The sequence below is a fragment of the Pongo abelii genome, chromosome X (assembly GCF_028885655.2).
Source record: "Pongo abelii isolate AG06213 chromosome X, NHGRI_mPonAbe1-v2.0_pri, whole genome shotgun sequence".
NCBI lineage: Eukaryota > Metazoa > Chordata > Mammalia > Primates > Hominidae > Pongo > Pongo abelii.
The window spans coordinates 72,034,545-72,053,435 of NC_072008.2; positions in this window are offsets into that span (position 1 = coordinate 72,034,545).

An 18,891-nucleotide genomic window follows, 5' to 3' on the forward strand; every position below is an offset into this window, starting at 1 on the left:
TAAGCATTAATTCACAATGTTCAACCCCACCAACTCTGCAATGATTTCTAAGCCACTGCCTGTTTGCAGCTATAAAGCAAACAATTTCACAATCAAATCTCTCACTCTTTCCTGACCTCTCTCCTCCTCTTCCTAGAATTAATATCATAGTTAGTATTCAATGCAACTACCCAAGCAAACTTCCCAGGAGGCTTTGAAACACCAACTGATGCACCTTTTACAAGAAATTACTCAGATTGTAATCAAATGACAGAAAAGGAAATATTCCATCTTTTGCTGATTCCATTATTCTTTCTCCTGCCTTGTAAAACTCCTTCTTTCTGCCTGCTTTCAAAATAACATGTGTCGTTCTCAGGCAGAATGGAGAGCGAGGTCAAAGAACAAGGAGACAGGAAAAGTTGAGGGCAATGCATCAAATCAGAGCTTTTTGGCAACATTACATGGTGACAAGATGATGGCCTATTTAAAAAAAAAAAAAGAAAAAAAAAAACCTGCCATGAGCCTGTCATCGAACCCTGTTTCACAGCCCACAACACAAGACTGAGATCTGAATCACAGCAATAGAATGAAACACGCTTTGAAAATCATCCTGCTGATGCCTCCTTACATCAATAGACAGAGAAACTGAGGAACATAGAAGAGGCTCAATTATTAAAGAGCAAATCTGGGATGATAGAGTTTTTTGCATTTCACTGTCACGTACTGAGCCCCCATACTGTGCTAGGCACTGTGTTAGCTTTTTGATCTATTTTATTTCATTTTATTTTCAAGACATTCCTGTGAGGTAGGTACTACATTAAAAACAAAACAAAAAACTAGATCCCCTTTGTCAGATGCATAACTGAGACTCAAAGACCATGAGAGACATGCCTCAGGTTACCCAGTCATCACCCAGATGGCCTTACTTCCAGAGCAATATGCCCTCCACCAAACCATGATGTCTCAAGTAGGGAAGAATACTGAGGGTGGTGAACAGAGGAGCCTTTTTTATGAGTGTCTGCAGCAGTCAATCTTCTAGATAGCCTCTGAAATTCACAGCTGCAAACTGCAACACTGGACAGAGTGGTCACTGCATCCTCGCTTATTTATTCAGGTCCACCAACCTGCCAGAACAATTTCCATGGAGAGGACAACTCACAATTTTACCCTGGTCCAGGGGTTCTCAAAATATGTTCCAAGAACGGCCTGCATTAGAAAAACAAATTCCTGTCCATGGCCCACACCTACTGAATCTGAATCTGAATCTCCCTTATGGTGAGCGAAGAGACACTGGAAATCTTCATGCTTAAAAAGCATGCCAAGTGCTCTAATGTACAATAAAGTGTGAGGCCCATTGTCTTAGAAAAATAATCCCTGCTACTTTTCCCAAGGAGTGAAGATGAAGATCAAATGAAGATTTAATCATTTATTTACATATGAAATATTTTCTGATGACACAAGCTGGTCTCTGTGAGTACATGATGCCTACTCTTAGTAGCCTCATAGTCGAAGTAGATAAAATAAATAATGACAATATAGTGGGACAAGTGCTAGGACAGAAGTTTGTACAGGGGTCAAAGTGATAATCCTACGTAGATAGGATTAAGGAAATTTTCCTAGAGAAAACTCCCTGAAACTCTCTTTAAAAATGAGTAGAAGGGAAACAAGACAAATAGAGATGTGTTCTAGGCAGAAGGATCAGCTGTAAAGTTCTAAAGATGTTACTTAGTTTTATTGAATAATGTATTATACCTGGTATGCCAATAGCAACTGTTATCAATTATTGTTATTGTTCTTACTATTACCATATAGTCACTGGCAGAAAGATCCGTGACCTGGCTAGAAATCAGGAGACATGAGTTAAAGACCTTTGCTCTGCCGCTTTGAGGCTATTTGATTTTAGGCAATACATTTCTCCTCTCTTGTTCTTAATTTGTACATCTGTAAGACAGAAATTACTTTCTTAATTCAACAAATATATACTGAGGCCAGGTGCAGTGATACATGCCTGTAATCCCAGCACTTTGGGAAGCTGAGGTGGGCAGATCATTTGAGGTCAGGAGTTCGAGACCAGCCTGGCCAACATGGTGAAAACCCGTCTCTATTAAAAATACAAAATAAATTAGCTAGGCATGGTGGTGCATGCCTGTAATCCCAGCTACTCTAGATGCTGAGGCAGGAGAATAGCTTGAATCCGGGAAGTGGAGGTTGCAGTGAGCCGAGATCGTGCCACTGTACTCTAGCCTGGGTGACAGAGCGAGACTCCATCTCAAAAAAAAAAAAAAAAAAAACTGTATGTACATATATATGTGTGTGTGTGTACATACATATATGTGTGTGTGTGTGTGTGTATATATATATACTGAATGCCTATTAAGTACTAGGCACTGTGCTAGGTGCTGGGGAAATAGTGATAAACAGTAAAGGCCAGTAGTGATGAAGAAAGACAAATTACAGTAATAAACTGTGATGATTATTTTGAAAAAATGTTATAGGAATAAATGCTAGTATATGGCAAGGTGCACTGTACTGCCTGCTTTGATGATCAAATGAGAAAATTCAATATGAAAATCCACTAAAAGCCATGACTATACAAATAAAAATTTTTCTGTTAGATATAGCTATTAGAAGTGTAGGGGGGCAGTTGAATTACCATGTATTTAAACATTTTAACTCATGGACTTTATATGCATTATCATTCTAGCTTCTGGGTAGTTTCCACTTTCAGACCATTTTGTCCAAATTTCCTTTTAATAAGCCTTTCAAATATCTTTCTTCAAACTACACACCTCCTTTCCATTCCCGACATCAGATTCATCTCATTGCATACATACTTTAAAGAAGTCCTGAAAACATGAGGACTATTTTTGTAGAGAATACAAATTAGCTCCTACCACTGGACCCGGGGTGGGACATTATAAATGTAATCCTGGTTTTTCTAAAGAAAATTCCTTCCCCTCCTAGGGCCTCAGTTTGCCTATCGATAAATGGGAATTGGGGTTTCCTGCATGATGTCTTATTCCTTTTTTTTTGACAGAGTCTCGCTCGTCGCCCAGGCTGGAGTGCAGTGGCAAAATCTCGTCTCACTGCAAGCTCCGCCTCCTGGGTTCATGCCATTCTCCTGCCTCAGCCTCCTGAGTAGCTGGGACTACAGGCACCTGCCACTACGCCCGGCTAATTTTTTTTTTTTTTTTTTTTTTGATTTTTAGTAGAGACGAGGTTTCACGTGTTAGCCAGAATGGTCTCGATCTCCTGACCTCGTGATCCGCCCACCTTGGCCTCCCAAAGTGCTGGAATTACAGGCGTGAGCCACCACGCCTGGCCATGATGTCCTACTTCTTACAACACTGCCATTTGGTGAAAGCCCTTCTGCTGCTTCTGTAATGGTAAATACCCAAAGCTGACGGTTGCATGTGTGAAAGGGTGAGGATATGTCCTTAGTATCTACTCTTAGTCAGTGCATATGCCTCTGTACTGAGTAACAGTGGCATCGTTCAAGGGCTAGGCCCTTCTTGAAAATCTCCAGGCAAGCCCGCACTATTTAACACTGATGAGTCAGTGATCCCCATGCCAGAGAGGGCTCCCACAATGAGCCCAGAAAAGAGAAGGATAGGAAGCCTGTATCTTGGCAGGTCCTTCAGCTTCTAGACCATCAGAACTCGGGTGTTTGGGCCTAATAGAAAATCTCAAGGAACTATGGCATTCTGGACAAGTCAGTTCAACAAGGGTGAGTTTGCATACCAAACCTAAGAACATAGCGTAATAAAAACTACGATTATTTGGTTTCACTCTATACTAAGTGCTTCACAGAAAGCCAGGCATGATTATCTTGTTTCATAGACTAGATTTAGAAGCAATTCATTCATTCATTGATTTAATACCGATTTATTCAGCATTTGCTTTGGTGCAAGCACTGTTTAGAGTTTTGAAAATATAACAGTGAATTACTCAGAAAAGTCCATGCTGTCATAAACATACAATAGAAACAGAAAATAAATAACTAAACACATAAACAGATAATAAAATGTCAAATAGCAATAAACACTATGGAGAAAACAATGAAGTAATGAACATAAAGTAACGGGATAGAGGCCAGGAGTGAACTAGATAATTTGGTTGAGGAAAGCCTCTCTAAATAGGAGATGTTGAAGTTGAGACCTGAACATAGAAGACAAAGCCAGTCACGTTAAGAGTGCCAGGAAGGAGAAATTTTAAATGCAAAGATTTTTGAGGTTGGATGAGCTTGTTGTATTTGAAGAACACCAGTGTGTCTCGAGAACTCTCAGCAAAGGGGAGGATGGTATGAATTCAGAAAGGCCTAAGCCATGCAGCACCTTGTGGGCTAATGCAGACTGGATTTTATTGCAAAAACAATGGAAAGAAGATGCTGTATGGCTTTAAACCTAGAAGTGTTAGATTCTGAATTCCATTCGTACAAAGTCACATAGCAAATAAGTGGGAGAGCTAAAGTTCAAATTCACATCTGTCTGAACTTAAATGTTCCCAAGCCCTGTCTCACACAGGAATTGTGCACCCTAAAAAACCATACTTCAGTGGAGGTCCCCAAGCACAATGATTGATAGGCAGAGGATTACGGGTAACAAACATACATTTTAGTCACCTAAATTAATAAGGCTTCTTGGACTGTGTATTTGTGTGTTTTTTAGTGTGGAGAAGAAGAATTCTAGGAGGCTCTTAATTTAAACAAAAGGGGCTGGGGAGACTAAGATTAGCATAAGGAGCAGTTTGAGAGGCAAGAATTAGCCTTCAAATTCCAGCTGTATCAATCACTAGCTATTTGACCTCAGGCAAGTCACTTGTCAGTAATTAAATGAAAGTAATAATGACTATTTACATGTCAGAGAACTCTGAGGATTACATGAGAAAATGTAGTATAAATAATTTCAATACAAAGCTTTATGTACAGTAGGTATTTAGCGTCTCTTAGCTACACTGAATTAAAACTATTTAGAACAAGAGGGAAGATAAGGCTGAAAGGCAAGTTACAGATCAGTGAGTATGCTTTCATTTCCAGACCAATCAAACCTAGCCTCCTGCTGATAGGCAAGCTTTTCAACACTCATCTTTCTAATAGGTCTAAGGCACTAGTTCAGGAGATATGGTTCTCTTGTTTTGAATAGAGTCCCTCCCCAGCCATTTCTCTTCATGTTAAAATAGGCCTATATAACAGAAGCTTTTCCTGCTTTTAAAAGACAAAGATGCAGAGGCTGGGTGGGATCCAAATGCCTGGGTAATAATCGAGGTCATGGTGACCTTGAGTAATAAAAATTACTATTTTTTTTAACATTTACTCTGGATCAGGTGCTTTACATTCATTATTATTATTACATTTAATCCTTACAATTGCTCTATGAGGAGGCAAGTTAGGGATTCTCATTCAACAGATAAGGAAGCTGAGACTCAGGAAAAGAATGTGACTTGCCCAAGGTCACTCATGTAGCAAGTGGCAGAGCTAGAGTTTGACTCCACTCTGCTTGGTCCCAAAGTTCATGTTTTTTTGTATTGGAATCACACTGTATCCTTTCACTCTTTTGGCTTCTAAGTGTGCGAAATTAGGCAAGTGACTTTGACTCTCTGAATATCAATTCTCTTATATCTAAACTGAAGTTAGTAGTTTATAATTCACAGGGTTGTTATGAGGACTGGAAAGAATGTACATAAAGAGTTTCACACACTAGCTACTCAGAAAATTTTAGCTATATCATTAGTTATTATTAAATATTAACTATTTGTTTTCAACAGACATGATCAAAGTCTCATTCCACACTTACAACGACAGACAGGAGACCTACCAGAATCTTCCAGTTCCCAGACTTTTTTTCTAGATAGGAGAAGTCAGGGTTATCTCAGGATAAGCTGGAACATCCAGCAGCAATTTCTGGATAATTTAGAGTAGGAGCAGAGCAAGAGCCAGCACCCCACGTAACAAAGTAGGTCATGGTGAAGGCTGAGAAGCATGGTCCCAGGCATTGACTGCACCCTGGCTGTGAGTTACCCTGCCACATGACCATTATACTAAAAATACATGCCTCCTTGCAGCACAATAAACAGAAAGAAAAATGAGCTTCATTCTACATTCATCAAAGGATTCCTGGAAGGACAAATGAGTAGTAGAGGATGGGGACCCATCTAGTGGTTGCCAATTACCAGACAATTCATAAGCAGCCGAGACTACATGGTATGATGCTGGGATGAACAGACCTAGGAAAAAAACTATGTCCTACTCTGATCTTACTTCACCGCACTGCTAAAAATTCAGGTGCTCAGTGAAGGAAAGACCCATTGTCTCAGCCCAAAATCTCCTTAAGCTGATAAACAATTTCAGCAAAGTCTCAGGATACAAAATCAATGTACAAAAATCACAAGCATTCTTATAAATCAATAACAGACAAACAGAGAGCCAAATCATGAGTGAACTCCCTTTCACAATTGCTTCAAAGAGAATAAAATACCTAGGAATCCAACTTACAAGGGACGTGAAGGACCTCTTCAAGGAGAACTACAAACCACTGCTCAATGAAATAAAAGAGGATACAAACAAATGGAAGAACATTCCATGCTCATGGGTGGGAAGAATCAATATCATGAAAATGGCCATACTGCCCAAGGTAATTTATAGATTCAATGCCATCCCCATCAAGCTACCAATGACTTTCTTCACAGAATTGGAAAAAACTACTTTAAAGTTCATATGGAACGAAAAAAGAGTCCACATCACCAAGTCAATCCTAAGCCAAGAACAAAGCTGGAGGCATCACGCTACCTGACTTCAAACTATGCTACAAGGCTACAGTAACCAAAACAGCATGGTACTGGTACCAAAACAGAGATATAGATCAATGGAACAGAACAGAGCCCTCAGAAATAATGCCGCATATCTACAACTATCTGATGTTTGAAAAACTTGAGAAAAACAAGCAATGGGGAAATGATTCCCTATTTAATAAATGGTGCTGGGAAAACTGGCTAGCCATATGGAGAAAGCTGAAACTGGATCCCTTCCTTACACCTTATACAAAAATTAATTCAAGATGGATTAAAGACTTAAGCATTAGACCTAAAACCATAAAAACCCTAGAAGAAAACCAAGGCATTGCCATTCAGGACATAGGCATGGGCAAGGACTTCTTGTCTAAAACATCAAAAGCAATGGCAACAAAAGCCAAAATTGACAAATGGGATTTAATTAAACTAAAGAGCTTCTGCACAGCAAAAGAAACTACCATCAGCGTGAACAGGGAACCTACAAAATGGAAGAAAATTTTCACAACCTACTCATCTGACAAAGGGCTAATATCCAGAATCTACAATGAACTCCAACAAATTTACAAGAAAAAAACAAACAACCCCATCAAAAAGTGGGCGAAGGACATGAACAGACACTTCTCAAAAGAAGACATTTATGCATCCAAAAAACACATGAAAAAATGCTCACCATCTCTGGCCATCAGAGAAATGCAAATCAAAACCACAATGAGATACCATCTCACACCAGTTAGAATGGCGATCATTAAAAAGTCAGGAAACAACAGGTGCTGGAGAGGATGTGGAGAAATAGGAACACTTTTACACTGTTGGTGGGAGTGTAAACTAGTTCAACCCTTGTGGAAGTCAGTGTGGTGATTACTCAGGGATCTAGAACTAGAAATTCCATTTGACCCAGCCATCCCATTACTGGGTATATACCCAAAGGACTATAAATCATGCTGCTATAAAGGCACATGCACATGTATGTTTATTGTGGCACTATTCACAATAGCAAAGACTTGGAACCAAGCCAAATGTCCAACAATGATAGACTGGATTAAGAAAATGTGGCACATATACACCATGGAATACTATGCAGCCATAAAAAAGGATGAGTTCATGTCCCTTGTAGGGACATGGATGAAATTGGAAATCATCATTCTCAGTAAACTATCGCAAGAACAACAAACCAAACACCGCATATTCTCACTCATATGTGGGAATTGAACAATGAGAACACATGGACACAGGAAGGGGAACATCACACTCTGGAGACTGTTGTGGGGTTGGGGGAGGGGGGAGGGATAGCATTAGGAGATATACCTAATGCTAAATGGTGAGTCAATGGGTGCAGCACACCAGCATGGCACATGTATACATATGTAACTAACCTGCACATTGTGCGCATGTACCCTAAATCTTAAAGTATAATAAAAAAAAGTTATAAAAAAAGAAAAGAAAAGCAGAGAATGGGAGGATCTAAATAGATTATTCAAAATCACTTAGGCCAAGGGTTTCCAAACCTGACTGTACAGGAATCATGGGGTCCACTTTAGACCATGGCACATGAGAATTGGAACTTTTGAAAAAGCATCCCAGTTGATTTGGATGATCAGTAAGATTGAGAAGTCACTGAGGTAGTGCTGAGGTGTTCACTACCCCCTAAAAACTTAGAAGGAAGAAACTTTCTTATAACAAACTTTCTTCATATTTAGAAACCTAATACATTAAAGAGATAAAAACACACAAAGAGAGCAGAATAGAGTTCAGAAGCTAGTTCATGCATATATAAGAATTTACCAGTGATGAAGGCAATATTCCAAATAAGTGTAAAGAAGGATGGATAGGCTATACAATAAATGATGTTTGAACACGTACTTACTCTTTTGTTAAAAAAAAGTGAGACACTTATATTACAGCATACACTAAAATGAAAAGTGTTGGTTTGAAAATAAGAATTTAGGGAACAAAAAACCAAAATGTAGTAGAAGAAAAATAAAGGAGTGCATGAAGATTAAAAGCAAAATTTACTATTGTGAATAGTGCCACAATAAACATACATGTACATGTGTCTTTATAGCAGCATGATTTATAGTCCTTTGGGTGTATACCCAGTAATGGGATGGCTGGGTCAAATGGTATTTCTAATTCTAGATCCCTGAGGAATTGCCACACTGACTTCCACAATGGTTGAACTTGTTTACAGTCCCACCAACTGTGTAAAAGTGTTCCTTTTTCTCCACATCCTCTCCAGCACCTGTTGTTTCCTGACTTTTTAATGATCGCCATTCTAACTGGTGTGAGATGGTATCTCATCGTGGTTTTGATTTGCATTTCTCTGATGGCCAGAGATGGTGAGCATTTTTTCATGTGTTTTTTGGCTGCATAAATGTCTTCTTTTGAGAAGTGTCTGTTCATGTCCTTCGCCCACTTTTTGATGGGGTTGTTTGTTTTTTTCTTGTAAATTTGTTGGAGTTCATTGTAGATTCTGGATATTAGCCCTTTGTCAGATGAGTAGGTTGTGAAAATTTTCTTCCATTTTGTAGGTTCCCTGTTCACTCTGATGGTAGTTTCTTTTGCTGTGCAGAAGCTCTTTAGTTTAATTAAATCCCATTTGTCAATTTTGGCTTTTGTTGCCATTGCTTTTGATGTTTTAGACAAGAAGTCCTTGCCCATGCCTATATCCTGAATGGTAATGCCTTGGTTTCCTTCTAGGGTTTTTATGGTTTTAGGTCTAACGTTTAAGTCTTTAATCCATCTTGAATTAATTTTTGTATAAGGTGTAAGGAAGGGATCCAGTTTCAGCTTTCTCCATATGGCTAGCCAGTTTTCCCAGCACCATTTATTAAATAGGGAATCATTTCCCCATTGCTTGTTTTTCTCAAGTTTTTCAAAGATCAGATAGTTGTAGATATGCGGCATTATTTCTGAGGGCTCTGTTCTGTTCCATTGATCTATATCCAATAGCAAAGACTTGGAACCAATCCAAATGTCCAACAATGATAGACTGGATTAAGAAAATGTGACACATATACACCATGGCATACTATGCAGCCAGAAAAAATGATGAGTTCATGTCCTTTGTAGGGACATGGATGAAATTGGAAATCATCATTCTCAGTAAACTATTGCAAGAACAAAAAACCAAACACTGCATATTCTCACTCATAGGTGGGAATTGAACAATGAGAACAGATGGACACAGGAAGGGGAACATCACACTCTGGGGACTGTTGTGGGGTGGGGAGAGGGAGGAGGGATAGCATTGGGAGATATATCTAATGCTAGATGATGAGTTAGTGGGTGCAGTGCACCAGCATGGCACATGTATGCATATGTAACTCACCTGCACATTGTGCACATGTACCCTAAATCTTAACGTATAATCATAATAAAAAATAATAATAAATAAAAAAAAAACAAAATTTAAAAATGAGCAACAGACTGAGAGACTCAACTTCCAATGTTATTAACATAAAAAAGATTAATATATATAAAAGGCAAAAAAAAAGCCTAGAAATTGAAAAAGAAAAAGGATGAACAGAAAAAATAGCAATTCACATAAGAACAATTACAAGTGGCCAATTAACATATGAGAAGAAACTTTAATACAGTAGTGAGCAAAGAAATGCAAATTGGATCAACAACGAGTTATTTTTAATGCATCAGATTAATGAAGATTTTAAATAATAATATTCAGTGTTGACAAAGGTATAGAAAAGCCTTTTGATAGGAGAGTAAATTGGTACAGCTGTTTTGTAATGTCACTTTGGAAGAATGACAAAATGCAAAAGTTTCATACTATATGTCTCAATATTTTAACCCTGGAAATCTATCCTATGGAAAATTTGCACATGTGCAAAAAGATGCTTCCTACGCTATTTCCTACAGTACTGTAATTACAAAATATCTTAAGCAACTTTAATATCCATCAACTGAGCATTTGTTAGATCTGTTATGGTACAGTCAAATAATGGAAAATGATTCTGGCCTGTAAGAGAGTGAAGCAGCTCAATATGGACTGAGAGAACAATTTCCAAGATGAGTAAAAAAAGTACTGTAGAACAATATGAATAGTATGAGTCTATTTGTATAAAATGTATATATTGACAAATGCAAAACACATATAGTTTTAATGTACAGAAAAAAGCCTGGAAGAATACAAGCCAATTGTAAAATAGTGGTTACCTCTGAGGAGAAGAATGTAATTGGTGAGGGGAAAGACTGGTAAAGGAGCTTAAGAGCTTTTGCAGTTTTTATCCTATAGATGTCTATTTTAAATGCTTATATCTTACACAAAAATGGGCACTACATACGTGTGTACTATCATTTTTGTTTATTTATATTATTTGAAAGTTTCAATAATGTAGGTGACATCAGTAAAATGGCAGAATAAGCGAGTGCCTTCTCATATTCCCTAACATCAACAGTAATTTGACAGCCATTCACAGACAAAAGTGCCTTCCTGGGAACTTCGGATACAGGTAGGAGGTTGTGAAGCTCTGGTTGAGTTCAAGACTGAGGAAAGTCATTTTATTTTTTTGTTTGTTTGTTTTATTTTTTAATTATACTTTAAGTTCTAGGGTACATATGCAAAACGTGCAGGTTTGTTACATATGTATACATGTGCCATGTTGGTGTCCTGCACCCATTAACTCGTCATTTTCATTAGGCATATCTCCAAATGCTATCCCTTCCCGCTCCCCAACCCCATGACAGGCCCCAGTGTGTGATGTTCCCCTTACTGTGTCCAAGTGTTCTCATTTTTCAATTCCCATCTATGAGTGAGAACATGCAGTGTTTAGTTTTTTATCCTTGCGATAGTTTGCTGAGAATGATGGCTTCCAGCTTCATCCATGTCCCTACAAAGGAAATGAACTCATCATTTTTTATGGCTGCGTAGTATTCCATGGTGTATATGTGCCACGTTTTCTTAATCCAGTCTATCATTGTTGGACATTTGGGTTGGTTCCAAGTCTTTGCTATTGTGAATAGTGCCACAATAAACATACGTGTGCATGTGTCTTTATAGCAGCATGATTTATAATCCTTTAGGTATATACCCAGTAATGGGATTGCTGGGTCAAATGGTATTTCTATTTTTAGATCCTTGAGGAATTGCCTCACTGTCTTCCACAATGGTTGAACCAGAGGAAAGCCATTTTGAATAGGCGTGTCCACACTCAAGTGGCAGGCTCATTGACCATAGTCTTGGCTACAGACCTGGAATTGGCCTCACTTTCTTAACTTGGTTACAGATCCATTTGGCCTTGGTTCTCCCACCGGCGTGATCCATCAAGAGACCTGGGAGGAGCCATGCCCACCTATGTCTTGGGTAACAGGCCCATTGACCTCAGTTTCAGCTATGAACCCTAAAGCAGTCCATGACATGGTTCCAACTCCTCTTAGCTATGGTCTGAGAGAAGTTCTGCCTGCACGGGGACCCATTCACTATCCATGTCCCAAGAGGCAGGCCAACAAACCTGTCCCACAGCAGATTTTGCAATGACCACATTACTCATTTCTAGCTCCTCTCATTTGTGATCCAGGAGTGGTTCTTCCCACCTGAGTACCTGTCAGGATACATGTCTATCTATGCCCAAGTTGGCAGGTCTCTTGACCTGGGCTCCAAAACATATCCTGAAACAGCCCTGTTACCCAGTTCCAACCCCCCTGAGTTGTGTTATGGGGTATTTCTGCCTGTCCATGGACCTACTGGAAGATATGCTTTCCCATGCCCCCAGTGGCAACTTCGCTGACATCTGTCCAATTGTGGATCCTGATGCATCCTTGTAACTCAGCTCTAGAATCTCTTAGCCATGGTCCAGGGGCAGCTCTGCCCACCCAGAAACCTACCCATAATTTATAAGGTGCCTTCTCAGGGACCTGATGGGAACCATATCTATTTGTACAACTGATAATTGGCCTACTGTCTGTAGACCCCATGGTAGCCCCTCAGGCAGACCTATGTCCTAGGTCCAGCCCAACTGTTCCTGGTCCTAGAGGCAATGCAGTCTTCTCAGGGAACAGACAGGATCCAAACTTGCCCAAGCCCCTGGTAACAGTACTGCCAACCACGATCCATATTGAAGACCCAGAAGCAGCTGTGTGTCCTGGCTCCAATCCTATTTGCTTATGAGGCAATCCTATCAGCCCAGGGACCCAACAGACTTTTTTATCTTGGCCAACAACTCTATGTAAAGGCTAGAAAAGGTGTTTTTCTCTTCAAATGTACAGACCCCAGTGCAAGGCTACATGGATCATGAAGAATCAGGTAAATACAACCCCATCAAAAGAAACATAATACTCCAGTAACCAATCCAAAAAAAATAAAGACCTAATTTTCTCAAAAATAATTCAAAATGATCATAATGAAAAAGTTCAGTGAGATGTAAGAAAACAGATATAGACAACTATATAAAATTAAGGAAAAAATATGTGAACAAAATTAGAAGATTAATAAAGAAATAGAAGCCATAAAAAAGACCCAAACACAAATTCTGGATCTAAAGAATACAATCAGAGAACTAAAAAAATCAATAGGGAAAATTAATAGCTTGAAAATGCAGAAGAATCAGTAAATTAAAAAACAGTTCATTTGAAATTAGACAGAAGAACAAAATAAAATAATGTTTAAATGAAGAAAGCATATGGCATGTATGGGCCACCATCAGTCTAATGAGTGTATACATGGTGGGTATCCTAGAAGAATAGAAAATGATCAAAGAGTAAAAAGCTTAAAGAAATAATGACAGAAATGTCCCAAATATGAGAGAAAAATGAACATCTAGATCCATGAATCCAAAAGAACCCCAAGTAAATTAAATATGAAGAGATCCTCACTGAGGCACATTATAATCAAGCTCTCAAAATCAAAGACAAAGAAATAATTTTGAAAGCAGCAAGAGAAGACCAACTCATTGCATGCAAGGGAAACTCCATAAGACTATCAGGAGATTTGTCAGTAAAAATCTTACAGATCAGCAGAAGTTGAGATAATATATTCAAAGTGCTGAAGGAAAACATCTGCCAAAGAAGAATACTATATGCATCCAGTCTGCCCTTCAAAAATAAAGAATAGATAAGAATTTTCCCAGACAAAGAAAAAAAGCTGTGTGAATTTATCACCACTAAACATTCCATGCAAAAAATTTGACAGGTAGTTCTCCAAGTTGAAAGAAAAGAATGACTCTTAATAACATAAAAGCATATGTAAGTATAAAATTCACTACTAAAAGTAAGTACATGGTCAACTTCAGAATACTCTAATGTTGTAATGGTGGTATGTAAATCACTTATATCTTTTGTATAAAGGTTAAAAGACAAAAATATGAAAAATTATTATAGTTACAATAATTTGTTAGTGGTTATGCAGCATGAAAAGTTGTAGAATGTGACATTAATCACATAAAGTATGGAATGGAGAAACATACAAGTGTAGAGATTTTTTATTTGATTAAAGTTCATTGTTATCAGCTCAAAATAGATGGTTATAACTATAAAATTTTTTGTCCAGTCTCACGACAAATACAATTAAAAAGCTTCTAGTAGGTACAGAAAAAATAAAGGAAAAAATTGAAACATAAAACTGAAAAAAAAACAAATAACAAAAAAAGAAAGGCAGGAATGAAGACAGAAAGACACAATCAAACTGACAGAAAACAATTAACAAAATTGCAAGTATAAATCCTCATCTATCAGTAATCACTTTCAACATCACTGAATTAAAGCCTCCAATCAAAAGACACAGAGTGACTGAGTAAACGTTTAAAAATAGGAGACCTAACTATATGACAGAATTCACATAGACTGAAGGTGAAGGGTTAGAAAAATATATTTTATGCAACCGGTAATAAAAAGAGAAGTAGCCATACTTATATGAGACAAAATATACTTTCAGTCAAAATCTTTCACAAGAGTCAAAGAAGGTCACTATATAGTGATAAAGGAAGATATTCTTCCAAAGGATATAAAAAGTATAAATAATTATAAATAACAACTCCAAAAATGTCTTAAGGGATTATATAATATAAAAATATCTAAACAATGACATCAAAAACATGAAATGTTGGGGAGGGAGTAAATATGTAGAGTTCTTATATGCGATCAAAGTTAAGTTGTTATCAACTTAAAATAGCCTGTTATAATATGTTTTATGTGAGCTTCATGGTAACAAAAAAACAAAATCCTATAGTAGAGACACAAAATATCTAAAGCAAGAAATCAAAGTATATTACTAAGGAAAATCATCTAATCACAAAGAAAGGCAGCAAGAGACGAAGTACAGAACAAAGGTTATATAAAATATTCAGAAAAAAATTAACAAAACGTCAATAGAAAGTCCTTACCTATCAATAATTACCTTGATAAAAATAGATTAATTTCTCCAGTCAAGAGTTATAGGGTGAATAAATAGATTTTGTAAAAGTCCAAACTATATTTTGTCTATAAGACTGACTTTACCTTTAAGGACACTCAGGCTTAAAGCGAAAAAAAAAAAAAAAATTCCATGCAAGTGCAAACCAAAAGATAGCAGAGGAATCTATACTTAGATAAAATTGATTTAATTCATAAATTATAAAAAAAATATGAGCCCAGCATGCTTCCACAGCATGGCTCTTACCATTCAGGACATAGGCATGAGCAAAGACTTCATGACTAAAACACCAAAGCCATGGAAACAAAAGCCAAAATAGACAAATGTATCTAATTAAACTAAGGAGCTTCTGCACAACAAAAGAAACTACCATCAGAGTGAACAGGCAACCTACAGAATGGGAAAACATTTTTGCAATCTACCGGTCTGACAAAGGACTAATTTCCAGAATCTACAAAGAACTCAAACAAATTTACAAGAAAAAAATCAAACAACCCCATCAAAAAGTGGGCAAAGGATATGAACAGACACTTATCAAAAGAAGACATTTATGTGGCCAAAAAACATATGAAAAAAAGTTCATCATCGCTGGTCATTAGAGAAATGCAAATCAAAACCACAATGAGATACCATCTCATGCCAGTTAGAATGGCAATCATTAAAAGGTCAGGAAACAATAGATGCTGGGGAGCATGTGGAGAAATAGGAACACTTTTACACTGTTGGTGGGAGTGTAAATTAGTTCAAACATTGTGGAAGACAGTGTGGCAATTACTCAAGGATCTAGAACTAGAAATACCATTTGACCCAGCAATCCCAATACTGGGTATATACCCAAAAGATTATAAATCATTCCACTATAAAGACACATGCACACATATGTTTATTGCTGCACTGTTCACAATGGCAAAGACTTGGAACCAACCCAAATGTCCATCAATGATAGACTGGATAAAGAGAATGTGGCACATATACACCATGGAATACTATGCAGCCATGAAAAGGATGAGTTCATGTCCCTTGCAGATATATGGATGAAGCTGGAAACCATCATTCTCAGCAAGCTAACACAGGAACAGAAAACCAAACAACACATGTTCTCACTCATAAGTGAGAGATGAACCATGAGAACACATGGACACAGGGAGGGGAGCATCACGCACTGGGGCCTATCACGGAATGGGGGGCTAGGGAAGGAATAGCATTAGGAGAAATACCTAATGTAGATGATGGGTTGATGGGTGCAGCAAACCACCATGGCACGTGTATGCCTATGTAACAAACTTGCATGTTTTGCACATGTACCCCAGAACTTAAAGTATAATTTTGAAAAAAGACACATGAGGCCATTATATACTGATAAAGCAGTCAAATATTCAGTAGTATATAAACTTGTAAATAAATATGTACTCAACATTTGACCACCTAAATCTACAAACCAAATATTAATAAATTCAGAGGGAGAGAAAGACTGCAACGGTATAATAATAGGGGACTTCAGTACCTGACTTTCAGCAATGGGAAAGTTATCCAGACAGAAAGCCAATAAGTAAACTTTGGATTTAAACCATATGGTAGACCATATGGACATAAAGGACATATACAGAGTATTCCATCCAATAGCAGCAGAGTATATATTCTTCCCCAATGCACATGGAACATTCTTCAATGTAGATAATGTGTTAGGCAACAAAACAAGTCTTAATTTTCAAAAGACAGATGTCATATCAATTATCTTTTCTAATCACAATATTATGAAACTCAAAATCAGTAAAAGAAGGAATTGAAGAAAATACACAAATACATGGAAATTAAACATCATGCACCTGGATAATCAGTTTTAAAGAAGAAATTAAACAAGAAATTAAAAACCATCTTCAGAAAAATGAAAATGGAATGACAACATACCAAAACACATGAAATGCAGCAAAAGCAGTTCTAAGACGAAAGTTTATAGCAATAGACACGTACATCAAGAGAGTATCTCAAATAAACAACTTAACATTACACCTCAGAGGACTAGAAAAAGAAGAATAAACTGAAGCTTAAACTTCATGGAAGAAAGAGGAAGAAAATAATAAAAAATTAGAGCAAAAATAAATGAAATGGGAACTAGAAATACAAGAGAAAAGCTCAACAAAACTAACAGCTGAGTTTTTAAAAGATAAATAAAATGAACAAACCTTTAGCTACACTAGCCAAGCAAAAGGAGAGAAAAACTCAAATCAATTAAAGCATAAATGCAAAAGAAGACATTATAATTGATACTGTATGAATACAAAGGATCATAAAAGATAAAACTACTCCAAATAATTTACTAACAAATTGTATAACTTAGAAGAAATAGGTAAGTTCCAAGAAGTATACAGCCTACCAATCCTGAAGAAACAGAAAGTTTGAACAGAACAATAATGAGTAAGATTTAACTGATAATTTAAAGTCACCCATCAAAACAAGTTCATGACCTGAACTCAATTTCACTGCTGAATTAGAAACACAAGACGAATATAAAAAGAAGAATTAATACTGATCCTTCCTAAACTCCTCCAAAAAATTAAAGAAGAGAAAATGCTCGCAAACTAATATTGTGATGCCAGCATTATCCCGATACCAATGCCAGACAAGAACACTAAAAAAAGTGCAAATTACAGGCCCATATCCCTAATGAAAATAGATGTAAAATCATTAACAAAGTACTAGCAAACAAAATTCAAAAGAACATTAAAAGGATAATTTCTCATGATCAAGTGGATCAATTAATTCCACAGATGCAAGGAGGGTTCAACATATACAAATCAATAAATGGGACACAGCATATTAGCATAATAAAGAATGAAAGCCATGTGATCATTTCAAAAGTTGCAGAAAAAAATTGACAAAATTCAACACCCTTTCATGAAAAAAACTCTTAATGAATTAGGTATAGAAGAACTGTACCTCAACACAATAAATGCCACACATGACAAGCCCACAGCTAACATCATACTTAATAGTGAAAAGTTAAAAGCTTTTCCTCTAAGATTAGGAACAAGACATGAATATCCACTCTCATCATTTCTGTTCAACACAGTACTGGAAGTTCTAGCCAGAGCTATTAGGCAAGAGAAATAAATAAAAAGCACCCAAATAGAAAAGGAAGAAATAAAAGTGTCCATGTTTGCATATGGTATTATCTTATACTGTATATGGAAAACCCTAAAGGTTTCACTATTGAGCATTTATATGATTCCATTTTGTCTTTACCCTTAGCATATTAGTTATATATCTTTTTAAACTGTTTTTAGTGATTTCCCTAGAATCTGTAATACAGTAGTTCCCCCTTATCTGTGGGTGATATGTTCAAAGATTTCCAGTGGATGCCTGAAACCACAGACGTGGCCTTATATGGTAATGCATCACTTATGGTGCATACCACCTTATATGATTATGCATCACTTAACAACATGGATACATCCCATAAATGCATCCATAGGCAATTTCAGCATGGTGTAAACAACATAGAGTGTAATTACACAAACATAGATGTTATATCCTGCTTCACGCCTAGGCTATATGGTATAGGCATTGCTCCTAGGCTACAAACTTGTACAGCATGTTACTGTACTGAATAGTGTAGGCAATTATAACTCAGTGCTAAGTATTTGATTGTCTAAATATACTTAAACATACAAAATATATAGTAAAAATACCATATACCAGATTTTTAAAACTGGTACACCTGTGTGGGGCACTTACCATGAATGGAGCTTGCATAACTGGAAGCTGCT